The following is a 14,514-nucleotide window of genomic DNA, read 5'->3' as shown; positions in this document are numbered from 1 at the left end:
CCAAAACTAAAGCCTAGGTCTTCTCGCTTCTGCTTCTGTACTGGTGTTTGGATTCTTGGTTTATAGCCAGGTGGAGCACTGTGGAGGGTGAAAAGAGGTGCCAGTATTATTAGGCAGGATACCAGCCATACAATGAGATGCATGGTTACTTTCTCTTGAGGTAAACCCCAAATGGAAATGCGTCTAGTGGTCACAAAAGGGAATCTCAGCCCAGCTTGTGCATTTCAGTATCCACCCCTTAGGAAGAAAATGTGGGTTTTTTGGTTACGTTTTATATTGACTTTCACATGCAAGGAGGCAGATTATTTTTAACTAATTTGTTTCTGTGGAGAGCAACAATTTAAGGTATTTAAGCTTTAGAAGTTTTATAATTTTATTGTGTTCACTGTACACAGTGTTGAATGTAAATTTCATCTTTGTCTCCCTGGAACAAAAGTTTTAAAGATAATTAGGTGAGTGAGGTATAACATTTTTATAGACCTGATGGGGGCATATTTCACTTAGTCCTGTTTTGCTGTTATACGTATGATTTTTGTTCATTGCCTTCAGTAACTTAATATGGTAATTAAACAGCCACAGAGAACTTGCTTTTGGGAATGAACATGGCCACACCTGACAGAAACTGCCTCCATCCTTGGGCACTTGGATCGTAAAATTCCCGGGAACCTGGGTTCCTGAAACATGCCAATTCCTAATTTATTTGCAGGTTCTGTTTTCTTCATAATAGAATTTTTTATTAGAATTAATAAATGGAAATACCAAGATTATCTATATTTTTATTTATCATCAAAGAGCAGTTAGAAAGTTGAATTTTAAAAACATACAATTTACCTTAAATACCTGGGAATAAATCTTTTAAAAAGATGTATAAGACTCCTGTACACACACACACACCAAAAAACCATGTGAGTCAGGATGCCTGAATAGCTCAGTCAATAAAGCGTCTGACTTTTGATCTCAGCTCAGGTCTTGATCTCAGGGTCATGAGTTCAAGCCCCGCTTTGGGCTCCACACTGGGTGTGGCACATACTTAGAGGAAAAAAAAAAACACCCTACGAGAAAATGATTGAAAGGATTTAAAGAATGCCTAAATAAATGAAGTGATTCATTGTGTTTATAACGGGAAAACTCAGTATTTTAAAGAAGTCACTTCTCCCCATATTTGGTATATCAATTCATTATAGTTCCAGTCAGAGTCCAGCAGGTTTTTATAAGTTTTGTATGCTTTATTAAGTGAAGCTTCCTGGGCTTTAAAGCCAGGATGTCTTTCAGTGTTTTGTCAGGGCCTGGTAGGAACCCCAGGTCAGGACACAGACCACATCCATTCCAGGGGTATTAGTCAGTTTTACTCTTGAGCTGTGAGCATAATTTTTACCTTTTCCAAATCTCTATTTTTCCTTCTGTGTATTATGGAAAATGTTAACTATGCCTTCTCTTAATTGAAAAGCCTTTATATTGTGTAATTCAAGTGCTTGTGTGTAAATCTGAGGCAGTGATAGTAATCACAGCTGTTTTAAGCTTCTGAAATGTTTCTGACCTGTTTTTACATGTTTTAGGTGTTTTACATGTTAATGTTTAATAAGTTATTAACTGTGAACACTCGTGTTAAGGTTGAGAACAAAATGAGGGGTGCCCATATCCCTCTTATTTAATCGTGTTATGGAAGTACTAGTCAGCATGGTAGAAGTAAGAAACAAAGTCTACACTGAGGGAGTTAAGAATGTGATAATTAAGGAAGATCAGCTTGGAATTACTTCACACAATAAGAGAAGTGAGATGATTGAGTACAACATGGATAATACAGCAACTGCCTTAAGAGATTCAATAATGGGGCGCCTGGCTGGCTCAGGCAGTAGAACATCTGCCTCTTGATCTTGGGATCGTGAGTTTGAGCTCCACATTGTGTGTGAAGATCACTTAAATAAAAAGCACTTAAAAATTTTTTTAATAATTATTAATAAGAAGATAAAATACCTTGGGATAAATTTAACAAGGTATGTGCCCCACCTGTATAATGAAAGTTTTTAACTGCTCCTCTTAATGCATTTTTTTAAAGATTTTTATTTATTCATTTGTCAGAGGGAAAGAGAGCATAAGGAAAGGGAGGGGCAGGCAGAGGAAGAGGAAAAAGGCTCTCCACTGAGCAAAGGGCTGGATGTGGGACTTGATCCCAGAACTCTAGGATCATGACTGGGGCTCAAGGCAGATGTTTAATGGACTTAGCCACCCGGGTGTGCCACTCTTGATGCATTTAAGAAGGAATGCTTGAACAAACTGAAAAGCATACTATGTACTTGAATAAGAAGTCAGAACATCATAGAGATTTCATTCTCTCTAAGTTACTCTTTAACGTGATCCTATGAGATGTACCAATAGGAATTTTCTTGTGAAGAAGTTGGGACTTCAGCTGATTTTTAAAATAGTGTCAGAGACAGACAACAAAAAGAAATTAAAGGCATCCAAATCGGCAAAGAAGAAGTCAAACTATCACTCTTCACAGATGATATGATACTATATGTGGAAAACCCATATGTTCCTAGAAATATCGCCAATGGCAAAAATAAACTATTGGGACTTCATCAAGATCAAAAGCTTTTGCACAGCAAAGGAAACAGTCAACAAAACCAAAAGACAACTGACAGAATGGGAGAAGATACTTGCAAACGACATATCAGATAAAGGGCTAGTATCCAAAAATCTATAAAGAGCTTAGCAAACTCAACACCCAAAGAACAAATCATCCAATCAAGAAATGGGCAGAGGACATGAACAGACATTTCTGCAAAGAAGACATCCAGATGGCCAACAGACACATGAAAAAATGCTCCACATCACTCAGCATCAGGGAAATACAAATCAAAACCACAGTGAGATACCACCTCACACCAGTCAGAATGGCTAAAATTAACAAGTCAGGAAACGACAGATGCTGGCGAGGATGTGGAGAAAGGGGAACCCTCCTACACTGTTGGTGGGAATGCAAGCTGGTGCAACCGCTCTGGAAAACAGGATGGACGTTCCTCAGAAAGTTGAAAATAGAGCTACCCTATGACCTAGCAATTGTGCCACTGAGTATTTACCTCAGAGATAACAAATACAGTGATCTGAAGGGGCACGTGCACCCGAATGTTTATAGCAGCAATGTCCACAATAGCCAAACTATGGAAAGAACCTAGATGTCCATCAACAGATGAATGGATAAAGAAGAAGTGGTGTATACACACACACACACTCACACACACACACACACACACACACACAATGGAATACTATGCAGCCATCAGAAGAAATGAAATCTTGCCATTTGCGAGGATGTGGATGGAATTAGAGGATATTATGCTTAGCGAAATAAGTCAATCAGAGAAAGACAACTGTCATATGATCTCCCTGATATGAGGAAGTGGAGACGCAACATGGGGGGTGTGGGGGGTAAGAAAAGAATAAATGAAACAAGATGGGATCAGGAGGGAGACAAACCATAAGAGACAATTAATCTCGCAGAACAAACTGAGGGTGGCTGGAGGGAGGGGGGTCGGGAGAGGGGTGTGGGGTTATGGACATTGAGGGGGTGTGCAGTGGTGAGTGCAGTGAAGTGTGTAAACCTGGCGATTCACAGACCTGTACCCCTGGGGCTAAAAATACATTATATGTTTATAAAAAAAATAAAAAATTTTTTAAAAATAGTATCAGAGAGAAACAAAAATCGGGAAAATTCTGAAAAGCATGTTAGGGGTAAGGGTCTGTCCTTACCAGCTATTAAAACATTATAACTTAATAATAACTAAAGTTATTTGGGGTGCCTAGCTGGCTCAGTCGGTAGAGTGTGGGATTCTTGACCTTAGGGTCATGAGTTCAGGCCTCACATTGGGCATGGAGCTTACTTTAAATAAAGTAATTTTTAAAATAATTAAATTACTTATATAATATATCAGTAAACAGATTATTTGAATAGAATAGAAAGTTTAGCTGTAGACCCAAGGATAAACTAACATGATAAAAGTGGCATCATAGATAAGTGGGAAAAGATGGATTTTTCTCTAAGTGGTATTTGGAAACAGCGTAGACATTTGGAAAGAAACAAGATTGTATTCCTCCCTCACATCAATTTCAGAATAAATTCCCAGATAAATTATAGATTTAAACAATCAAAATGAATCTGCAAAGATACCAAAAGAAATGATGGGAAAGAAATTTTGATAACCTTTGACATAAAACCTAGAACCCATACAGGAAAAGACAGATACATTCAGCTGTAAAAGTTGAAAATGTGTGCATAACCAAAACTGGCAGAAACAAAGATAAATGATAACTTTGGGAAAATATTTGAAATGTATGTCATAGATCACATTTCATATATGAAGAGCCTCTATAAAGCAGTTAAAAAAGCTTGATATCAAACAGAAAAATAGGCAAAGGATAAGCAGACAGTAGTTAATAGTGGTTCTTTTTTTTTTTAAGATTTTATTTATTTATTTTATTTTTTTTTATTTATTTTTTATTTTTTTAAAGATTTTATTTATTTATTTGACAGACAGAGATCACAAGTTGGCAGAGAGGCAGGCAGAGAGAGAGAGAGGAGGAAGCAGGCTGCTGAGCAGAGAGCCTGATGCGGGACTCGATCCCAGGACTCTGAGATCATGACCTGAGCCGAAGGCAGCGGCTTAACCCACTGAGCCACCCAGGCGCCCAAGATTTTATTTATTTATTTGACAGAGATCACAAGTAGGCAGAGAGACAGGCATAGAGAGAGAGAGGAGGAAGCAGGCTCCCTGCTGAGCAGAGGGCCCAGTGCAGGGCTCGATCCCAGGACCCTGGGATCATAACCTGAGCTGAAGGCAGAGCCTTTAACCCACTCAGCCACCCAGGCGCCCCTACTAGTGGTTCTTTTTTTTTTTTTTTTTTAAAGATTTTATTTATTTATTTGACAGAGAGAGATCTCTGTCAAATAAATAAATAAAATCTTTAAAGAAAAAAAGTACCCACATGTTCTTTTCTTTTTTTTAATTACCTATAAAATTGTCAAAGATTCCAGTGTTACTGGCTGACAGGAACATAGGGAAGTGGCATTTGTCTACTTTGTTGTGGATTCATGAATGAACATAACCTCTATGGAAGATAATTTGATGATACCTATAATAAAAATTAAAGTGTACATACCCTTGACCCAGCTTTTTTTTTTTTTTTTTAATTTTTTTTTTTTTTTTTTTTTTTTTTTTTTTTGACAGACAGAGATCACAAGTAGGCAGAGAAGCAGGCAGAGGGAGAGGAGGAAGCAGGCTCCCTGCTGAGCAGAGAGCCTGATGTGGGGCTCAATCCCAGGACCCTGGGATCATGACCTGAGCCGAAGGCAGAGGCTTTAACCCACTGAGTCACCCAGGCACCCCTGACCCAGCTTTTATACTTCTAGAAATTTATACCTCAGATAGACTCACACATACACAAAGTGATAGATGTCTTAAATTGCTTATATCAGCATTGTTCTGTTTCAGTAGGAGAGCAAAAAATTGAAACAACCTAAATATCCATCAAAAGGGAACTGGTTTCAATAAACACAATGTGTTAATACCAGCAGTGATCCTCAAGATACGTTATTTTACAACAAAATTTAGGTGTAAAACTGTAAACAACATGCTACCATTTTTTATTGTTAAATACATAATATAAGATAAAGCATTTTAACCATTTGCTTTTTTAAATTTATTTTTTATTAATGTATAATGTATTATTATACATTATATTATGGCTGCATAATATTCGTGTGTGTGTGTATCACATCTTCTTTATCCATTCATCTGTCAGTGGACATCTAGGCTCTTTCCATAGTAGAGTTATTGTGCACATTGCTACTATAAACACTGGAGTGCACGTGCCCCTTCAGATCACTATATTTGTTATCTCTGGGGTAAATACTCAGTGGCACAATTGCTAGGTCATAGGGTAGCTCTATTTTCAACTTTTTTTTTTTAAGATTTTATTTATTTATTTGACAGAGAGATCACAAGTAGAGAGAGAGAGAGGGAAGCAGGCTCCCTGCTGAGCAGAGAGACTGATGCGGGGCTCGATCCCAGGACCCTGAGATCATGACCTGAGCCGAAGGCAGCGGCTTAACCCACTGAGCCACCCAGGCGTCCCTATTTTCAACTTTTCGAGGAACATCCATCCTGTTTTCCAGAGTGGTTGTGCCAGCTTGCATTCCCACCAACAGTGTAGGAGGGTTCCCCTTTCTCCACATCCTCGCCAGCATCTGTCATTTCCTGACTTGTTAATTTTAGCCATTCTGACTGGTGTGAGGTGGTATCTCACTGTGGTTTTGATTTGTATTTCCCTGATGCTGAGTGATGTGGAGCATTTTTTCATGTGTCTGTTGGCCATCTGGATGTCTTCTTTGCAGAAATGTCTGTTCATGTCCTCTGCCCATTTCCTGACTGGATTATTTGTTTGTTTGTTTGTTTTACTGGGTGTTGAGTTTGTTAAGTTCTTTATAGATTTTTGGATACTAGCCCTTTATCTGATATGTCATTTGCAAATATCTTCTCCTGTTCTGTCAGTTGTCTTTTGGTTTTGTTGGCTGTTTCCTTTGCTGTGCAAAAGCTTTTTCTCTTGATGAGGCCCCAATAGTTTATTTTTGCTCTTGTTTCCCTTGCCTTTGGTGATGTATCCAGGAAGAAGTTGCTGTGGCTGAGGTCAAAAAGGTTGCTGCCTGTGTTCTTCTCAAGGATGTTGATGGATTCCTATCTCACAATTAGTTCTTTCATCCATTTTGAGTCTATTCTTGTGTGTGGTGAAAGGAAATGGTCCAGTTTCATTCTTCTGCATGTGGTTGTCCAATTTTCACAACACCATTTGTTGAAGAGACTGTCTTTTTTCCATTGGACATTCTTTCCTGCTTTGTTTAAGATTAGTTGACCAGAGAGTTGAATGAAGGTCCATTTCTGGGCTCTCTGTTCTGTTCCACTGACCTTTGTGTCCATTTTCGTGTAAGTACCGTACTGTCTTGATGATGATAGCTTTGTAATAGAGCTTGAAGTCTGGAATTGTGATGCCACCAGCTTGGTTTTTCTTTTTCAACATTCCTCTGGCTCTTTGGCCTCTTTTCTGATTCCATACAAATTTTAGGATTATTTATTCCATTTCTGTGAAAAAAGTTGATGCTATTTTGATAGGGATTGCATTAAATGTGTAGATTACTCTAGGTAGCGTACACATTTTCACAGTATTTTTTTCTTTCAATCCATGAGCATGGGACGTTTTTCCATTGCTTTGTGTCTTCCTCAATTTCTTTCATGAATATTCTATCGTTTTCTGAGTACAGATTCTTTGCCTCTTTGGTTAGATTTATTCCTAGGTATCTTATGGTTTTGGGTGCAGTTGTAAATGGATCAACTTCTTAATTTCTCTTTCTTCTGTCTTGTTGCTGGTGTATAGAAACGCAACTAATTTCTGTGCATTGATTTTGCATCCTGACACTTTACTGAATTCCTGATTCCTAGCAGTTTTGGAGTGGAGTCTTTTGGGTTTTCCACGTAAAGTATCCTATCATTTGCAGAGAGTTTGACTTGTTCTTTGCTGATTCAGATGCCTTTTTTTGTTGTTGTTGTTGTCTGGTTGCTGAGGCTAGGACTTCTAGTATTGTGTTGAATAGCAGTGGTGATAGTGGACATCCCTGTGGTGTTCCTGACCTTAGGGGTAAAGGTCAGGAACCTTTTACCATTGAGAATGATATTCAGTGTGTGTTTTTCATAGGTGGCTTTTATGATATTGAGGTATGTTCCCTCTATCCCTACACTGTGAAGAGTTTTGATCAAGAAAGGATGCTGTACTTTGTCATATGCTTTTTCTGCATCTGTTGAGAGGATCACATAGTTCTTATTCTTTCTTTGATTAACATACTGTATCACATTGATTGATATGCGGATGTTAAACCAATCTTGCAGCCCTGGAATAAATCCCACTTGGTCATGGTGAATAATCCTTTTAATGTACTGTTGGATCCTATTGGCTAGTATTTTGGTGAGAATTTTTGCATCCATGCTCATCTGGGATATTGGTCTGTAATTTTCCTTTTTGATGGGGTTTTTGTCTGGTTTTGGGATCAAGGTAATGCTGGCCTCATAGAATGAGTTTGGATGTTTTCCTTCCATTTCTATTTTTTGGAACAGTTTCAGGAGAATAGGTGTTAATTCTTCTTCAAATGTTTAGTAGAATTCCTCTGGGAATCCGTCTGGCCCTGGGCTCTTGTTTGTTGGGAGATTTTTGATTACTGCTTCAATTTCCTTTCTGGTTATGGGTGTGTTCAGGTTTTCTGTTTCTTTCTGATTCAGTTTTGGTAGTTTATAGTCTCTAGGAATGCATCCTTTTCTTCCAGATTGTCTAATTTATTGGCATATAGTTGCTCATAATATGTTCTTATAATTGTATTTCTTTGGTATTGGTTGTAATATCTCCTCTTTCTTTTTCTTTTTCTTTTTTTTTTTTAAGATTTTATTTATTTGACAGAGAGAGATCACAAGTAGGCATAGAGGCAGGCAGAGAGAGAAGGGGAAGCAGGTTCCCTGCTGAGCAGAGAGCCTGATGTGGGGCTCGATCCCAGGACCCTGAGATCATGACCTGAGCAGAAGGCAGAGGCTTAACCCATTGAGCCACCCAGGCGCCCCAGTTTTTCCCTTTTTAAAAAAATATTTTGTTCATTTATTTGAGAGAGAAAGAAAGAGAGATCACGAGTGAGAGAGCAAAAGCAGAAGGAGCCAGCAGAGGGAGAGGGAGAAGCAGACTCCCCATTGAGTAAGGAGTTCGATGTGGGACTCCATCCCAGAACCCCTGGGATCATGACCTGAACCCAAGGCAGACGCTTAACCAACTGAGCCTCCCAGGTGCTCTTGTGATTTCTCCTCTTTCATTCATGATTTTATTTATTTGGGTTCTTTTCTCTTTTCTTTTTGGTAAGTCTGACTAGGGGTTTATTAGTCTTATTAATTCTTTCAGAGAACCAGCTCCTAGTTTCATTGATCTGTTCTGCTGTTCTTTTGGTTTGTATGTGACTGATTTCTTCTCTGATCTGTATTATTTATCTTCTCCTGCTGGGTTTAGGCTTTATTTGCCATTCTTTCTCTGACTCTTTTAAGTGTAGGGTTAGGCTATGTATTTGAGACCTTTCTTGTTTCTTGGAAAAGGCTTGTACTACTATGTACTTTCCTCTAAGGACCACTTTTGCTGTGTCCCAAAGATTTTGAAGAGTTGTGTTTTCGTTTTCATTTGTTTCCAGGAGTTTTTTAAATTCTTTTTTAATTTCCTGGTACACCCATTCCTTCTGTGCTAGGATGCTCGTTGGCCTCCATGTATTTGAGTTCTTACCAGTTTTCCTCTTGTGATTGTGTTCAAGTTTCAAAGCACTGTGGTTGGAAAATTCAGGGAATGATCCCAGTCTTTTGGTACTGGTTGAGACCTGATTCGTGACGCGGATATGATCTATTCCGGAGAATGTTCTGTATACACTAGAGAAGAATATGTATTCTGTTGCTTTAGGATGGAATGTTCTGAATATGTCTGTGAAGTCCATCTGGTCCAGTGTGTCATTTGAAGCCCTTAGATCCTTGTTGATCCTTTGCTCAGATTATCTGTCCATTTCAGTGAGAGGAGTGTTAAAGTCCTCTACTATTATGTTACTGTCGATCTGTTTCTTTGATTTTGTTATTAATTGGCTTATATAATTGGCTGCTCCCATGTTGGGGGCATAAATATTAACAATTGTTAGATCTTCTTGTTGGATAGACCCTTTAAGTATGATATAGTGTCCCTCCCCATCTCTTATTAGATGTCTTTGGTTTAACATCTAATTTGTTTGATCTAAGGATTGCCACCCCAGCTTTCTTTGGATGTCTGTTGGCATGATAAATGGTTTTCCACTCCCCACTTTAAATATGGAGGTGTCTGTGAGTCTAAAATGAGTCTCTTGCAGATAGCATATCAATGGGTCTAATATTTTTATCTGACCTGATACCCTTTGTCTTTTGATTGAAGCACTTAGACCCTTTATATTCAGGGTAATGAAAGATACGAATTTAGTGCCACTGTATTGCCTGAAGGTGACTGTTAACTGTATATTTTTGCTCTTCCTTTCTAGTCTATGTTACTTTTAGGCTCTCTTTTTGTTTAGAGGACCCCTTTCAATATTTCTAGTAAGGCTGGTTTGGTTATTGCAAATTCTTTTAGTTTCTGTTTGTCCTGGAAGCTTTTAAACTCTCCTTCTCTTTTCAGTAACAGCTAGCTGGATGTAGTATTCTTAGCTGCATATTTTTCTCATTTAGTGCTCTGAATATATTATGTCAGCCCTTTCTGGCCTGCCAGGTCTCTTTGGGATAGGTCTACTGCTAATATCTACTATTGTAGGTTATAGACCTCTTCTCCTGAGCTACTTTCAGGATTTTCTCTTTGTCTCTGACATTTCTAAGTGTTACTGTTAGATGTCAGGGTGTTGACCTATTTTTATTGATTTTGAGGGGGGTTCTCTGTGCCTCCAGAATATTGATGCCCATTTCCTTCCCCAAATTAGGGAAGTTCTCTGGTATAATTTATCCCAATATATCTTCTCCCCCTACTCTCTTTTTTCTTCTTTTGGTATCCCAGTTATTCTAATACTGTTTCATCTTACAGTATCCCTTATCTCTTGAATTCTCCCCTTGTGATCCAGTAGTTTATCTCTCTTTTTCTCAGCTTCTTTATTCTCCATCATTTGGTCTCCTATACTATTAATTTTCTCTTATGCCTCATTTACCCTAGCAGTTAGACCCTCCATATTTGATTGCATGTATGTCATCAATCGCCTTTTTTACTTCGACTTGGTTAGATTTTATTTCTCCATAAAGGGATTCTCTGTCGTCTCTATCGTCTATGCTTTTTTCAAGCTCAGCTAGTATCTTTTATAATTGTCATTCTGAACTCTAGTTCTGATAACTTACTAATGTCCATGTTGATAGGTCCCTGGCAGATGATACTACTTCTTGTTCTTTCTTTTTGAGGTGTGAGTTTTGTTTAGTCATTTTTTCCTGACTACCTGAATGAGATAACAAAATGCTAAATTGGTAACAACAACCCCAGAAAAATATATGCTAAACAAATCAGAAGAGACCGGAAACCCTGGGGGGTAGAAAAAAGAATATGATCAGGCTGGTGAATAGAACAGAGCCACACACTAGATTCTGTGTGTATTTTGGTCTATTAGAAGAAACTGCCTCCCAATATTTAAAGAAAAAAAAACTGGTTATAATATACATATGTGTGTGTGTGTGTGTGTGCGCACGCGCGCACGCACGTGTATATGTATATATGTGTATACATACACACACACACACACAAATAAGGGTAAATCCATTGTAGGGATGGAATATGACTGTAAAAATGAAAATTTAAAAAGATTTTTTAAAAGGAATTGATAGGAAGTTGGTTGAGAAAAGAAAGAAAAATTGAAAAAAATACATGATCAGGCAGGTGAGTAGAACAAAGCTATGTACAAGATTTAGGGTATATTTTGGTCTGTTAGAAGAAACTGCATCCCAAACTTTTAAAGAAAGAAAAACTTACATATTTACAAAGAATAAGATTAAATACAATGAAGAGGTAGAATATGACTATAAAAATGAAAATTAAAGATTTTTAAAAAGGAATTGATAAGAAGTTGGTTGGAAAAGGAAAGAAGAAAAATTTTTTAAAAAGAGAGAAAGAAAAAAATAAAATTTTAAAAATTAACTTTGGAAGATTAAAGAATCATGGGAAAAAAGGCCATGAATTCTATGTGTTGTATTCCCCTATCTCTGGAGTTCCACAGTTCTCTTTGATCGGTGAACTTGGTCTTGGCTGGATGTTCTTTTTAATCTCCTGGGGGAGGGGTCTGTTGCAGTGATTCTCAAATGTCTTTGCCGGAGGCGGAATTGCACCACCCTTGCCAGGAGCCAGGCTAAGTAATCTGCTCAGGTTTGCTCTGGGAGCTTTTGTTCCCTGAACGCTTTCTGTACAGCTTTGGAGGACGGGAACGAAAATGGCAGCCTCCCAATCTCCAGCCTGAAGAAGCCAAGAGCTCAGGGCCCCATTCTTCAGTGCGTCCTCAGAGAAAAGCAGTCAACCCCTCCCGTCTCCCTGGTCTCCGGCAGCACTCCCAGACTAAGCGTTTCTATCTCTGGCGCACGGCACTCTTTGGAGTCTCCAAACCCAGCAGATTCCTGCTGTGTACTCCTGCACCACTCCTCCAGGAGGAGGAAGGAGGTGGGTCTCCCTGGATCTGCCACTTACGGAGTCCCTGCTCAAAGAGCAGTGGTCCAACTGTGCCTTGGATCACAGTTTAAGGTAACCCCGAGCTGAGAGCCCACTGCTCGGCTCCATCTCTGCCGCCAGCTTCCCTGCTCTGATACCTGGCAGCTCTGCCACAGACACCCCCGATCTTCCTGTGACCGCGCAGGACCTGAGACCACACTGTTCTAGCGTGGGCTCTACTCCAACCTGGCCACTGGGAGTGACATCCCTCAGCGGAGCAGACTTATGAAAGTTCTGATTTTATGCTCCGCAACTCTCTCACTTGCTGAGAGCCAGCTGACAGAGGCTCCCCCTCACCTCGCGCCGTAGTCTCTCTTTCCTTTTATCACCTCAGATTCACTTGTCACGTCCTGCCTCCCAGAGAGCGGTGACTTTTCTGTTCATAGAGTTGCTGCTCTTCTATTTCCTGTTGAGTTTGTAGGTGTTTGGAATGCTTTGGTAAGTGTCTAGTTGAATTCCTGGGGCCAGATGAAATTTAGATCTCCTACTCCTCCACTATCTTGCTAGACCTTGAATTTTAACGATTTTTAAGTGTACAGTTCAGTGATTCTAAGTCTCTTGACGATATTATGCAACCATCACCACTGTTCAATTCTAGAATTTTTATCTTTCAGACAGAAACTTCTGTGCCCAGCAAGCAGTAACTACCCATTTCTCCCAGCTCCTGATAATACCTGTTCCGCTTTCTGTCTCTATGAATTTTGCCTATTCTAGGTAGCTCATGTAAGTGAAATCATGTGATAGTTGTCCTTTTGTGTCTGGCTTATTTCACCTTAGCATTATCTTCTCAAGGTTCATCCAGGGTATAGCATGTATCAGAATTTTATTCCCTTTTAAAGCTGTGTAATATTGCGTTATATGTATATATAACATTTTGTTCATTCATCTGTTGATGTCCATTTGGGTGGTTTTCACCTTTTGACTGTTGTGAGTAATGCTGCTGTGAACATTGGTATACAAGTGTCTAATTGAGTTGTTATTTTCAGCTTTTTGGATATTTACCTAGAGATATAATTTCTAGATTATATAGCAATCTGTTTAACTTTTTTTTTTTTTAAGATTTTATTTATTTATTTATTTGACAGAGATCACAAGTAGGCAGATAGGCAGGCAGAGAGGGGGGAGGAAGCAGGCTCCTTCCTGAGCAGAGAGCCCAATGCAGGGTTCGATCCCAGGACCCTGGGATCATGACCTGAGCCAAAGGCAGAGGCTTTAACCCACTGAACCACCCAGGCGCCCCTCTGTTTAACTTTTCGAGAAACTGCCAAGCTGTTTTCCATAGCAATTACACTATTTTACATTCCCACCAGCAATGTACAAAGGTTCCAATTTCTCCACATCTTTGTCCACACTTATTATTTTTCTGTTTTGTTTTGTTTTGTTTTTTAAAGATTTATTTATTTATTTATTTGACAGAGAGAGAGAGAGAGAGACAGTGAGAGGGAATACAAGCTGGGAGAGTGAGAGAGGGAGAGGGAGAAGCAGGCCTCTACTGAGCAGGGAGCCCAATGTGGGGCTTGATCCTAGGACCCTGGGATCATGACCTGAGCCAAAGGCAGACGCCTAGCAACAGAGCCACCCAGGTGCCCCATTTCTGGTTTATTTTTGTAATGTAATAGCCATTCTAATGCGTATCAACTGGTATCTCATTGTAGTTTCAATTTGCATTTCCCTAATGATTAATGATGTTGAGCTTTTTTTGATGTGCATATTGTCCGTTTGTATATCTTCTTTGGGGAAATGTCTATTCAGATCCTTTGCCTGTTTTATAATTGGGTTGTTTGGTTGTTGTTGAGCTATAGGAGTTCTTTGTATGTTCTGGATGCCAGACTTTTTTACCAGAAATATGATTTACACATACTTCTGTGGGTTGCCATTTCACTTTCTTGAGAGTGGGCTTTGAAGCACAGAAGTTTTTCATTTTGATGAAGTCCAGTTTATTTGAGTGCTTACGATTTGGATGTCACATCTGTGAAACCATTGCTTAATAGAACGTCATAACGATTCATACCTATGTTTTCTTCTAAGGGTTTTATAGTTACAGCTCTTACATTTGGGTCTTTGATCCATTTTGAGTTACATTTTTGTATATGGTATGAGGTAGGAGTCCAACTCCATTCTTTTGCATATGGAAATTCACTTGTCCCAGCACTGTGTGTTAAAAAGACTCTTTCTCCCCACCTTAAATTGTCTTGGCACCCTTGTCAATAA

The 14,514-nt window shown here is 39.0% G+C and overlaps 1 protein-coding gene across 14 annotated transcripts in view; it reads left to right on the top strand.

The window, feature by feature from the left end:
* The window catches only part of PBRM1 (polybromo 1), a 129,090-nt gene that overhangs the window by 97,311 nt on the left and 17,265 nt on the right, over window positions 1-14,514 (top strand). The gene's annotated exons all lie outside the window — the stretch shown is intronic.

The sequence above is a fragment of the Mustela erminea genome, chromosome 1 (assembly GCF_009829155.1).
Source record: "Mustela erminea isolate mMusErm1 chromosome 1, mMusErm1.Pri, whole genome shotgun sequence".
NCBI classification, from domain to species: Eukaryota; Metazoa; Chordata; class Mammalia; order Carnivora; family Mustelidae; genus Mustela; species Mustela erminea.
Note: the sequence above shows the minus strand (reverse complement) of the source record. Positions and strands in the feature narration are given on the sequence as shown.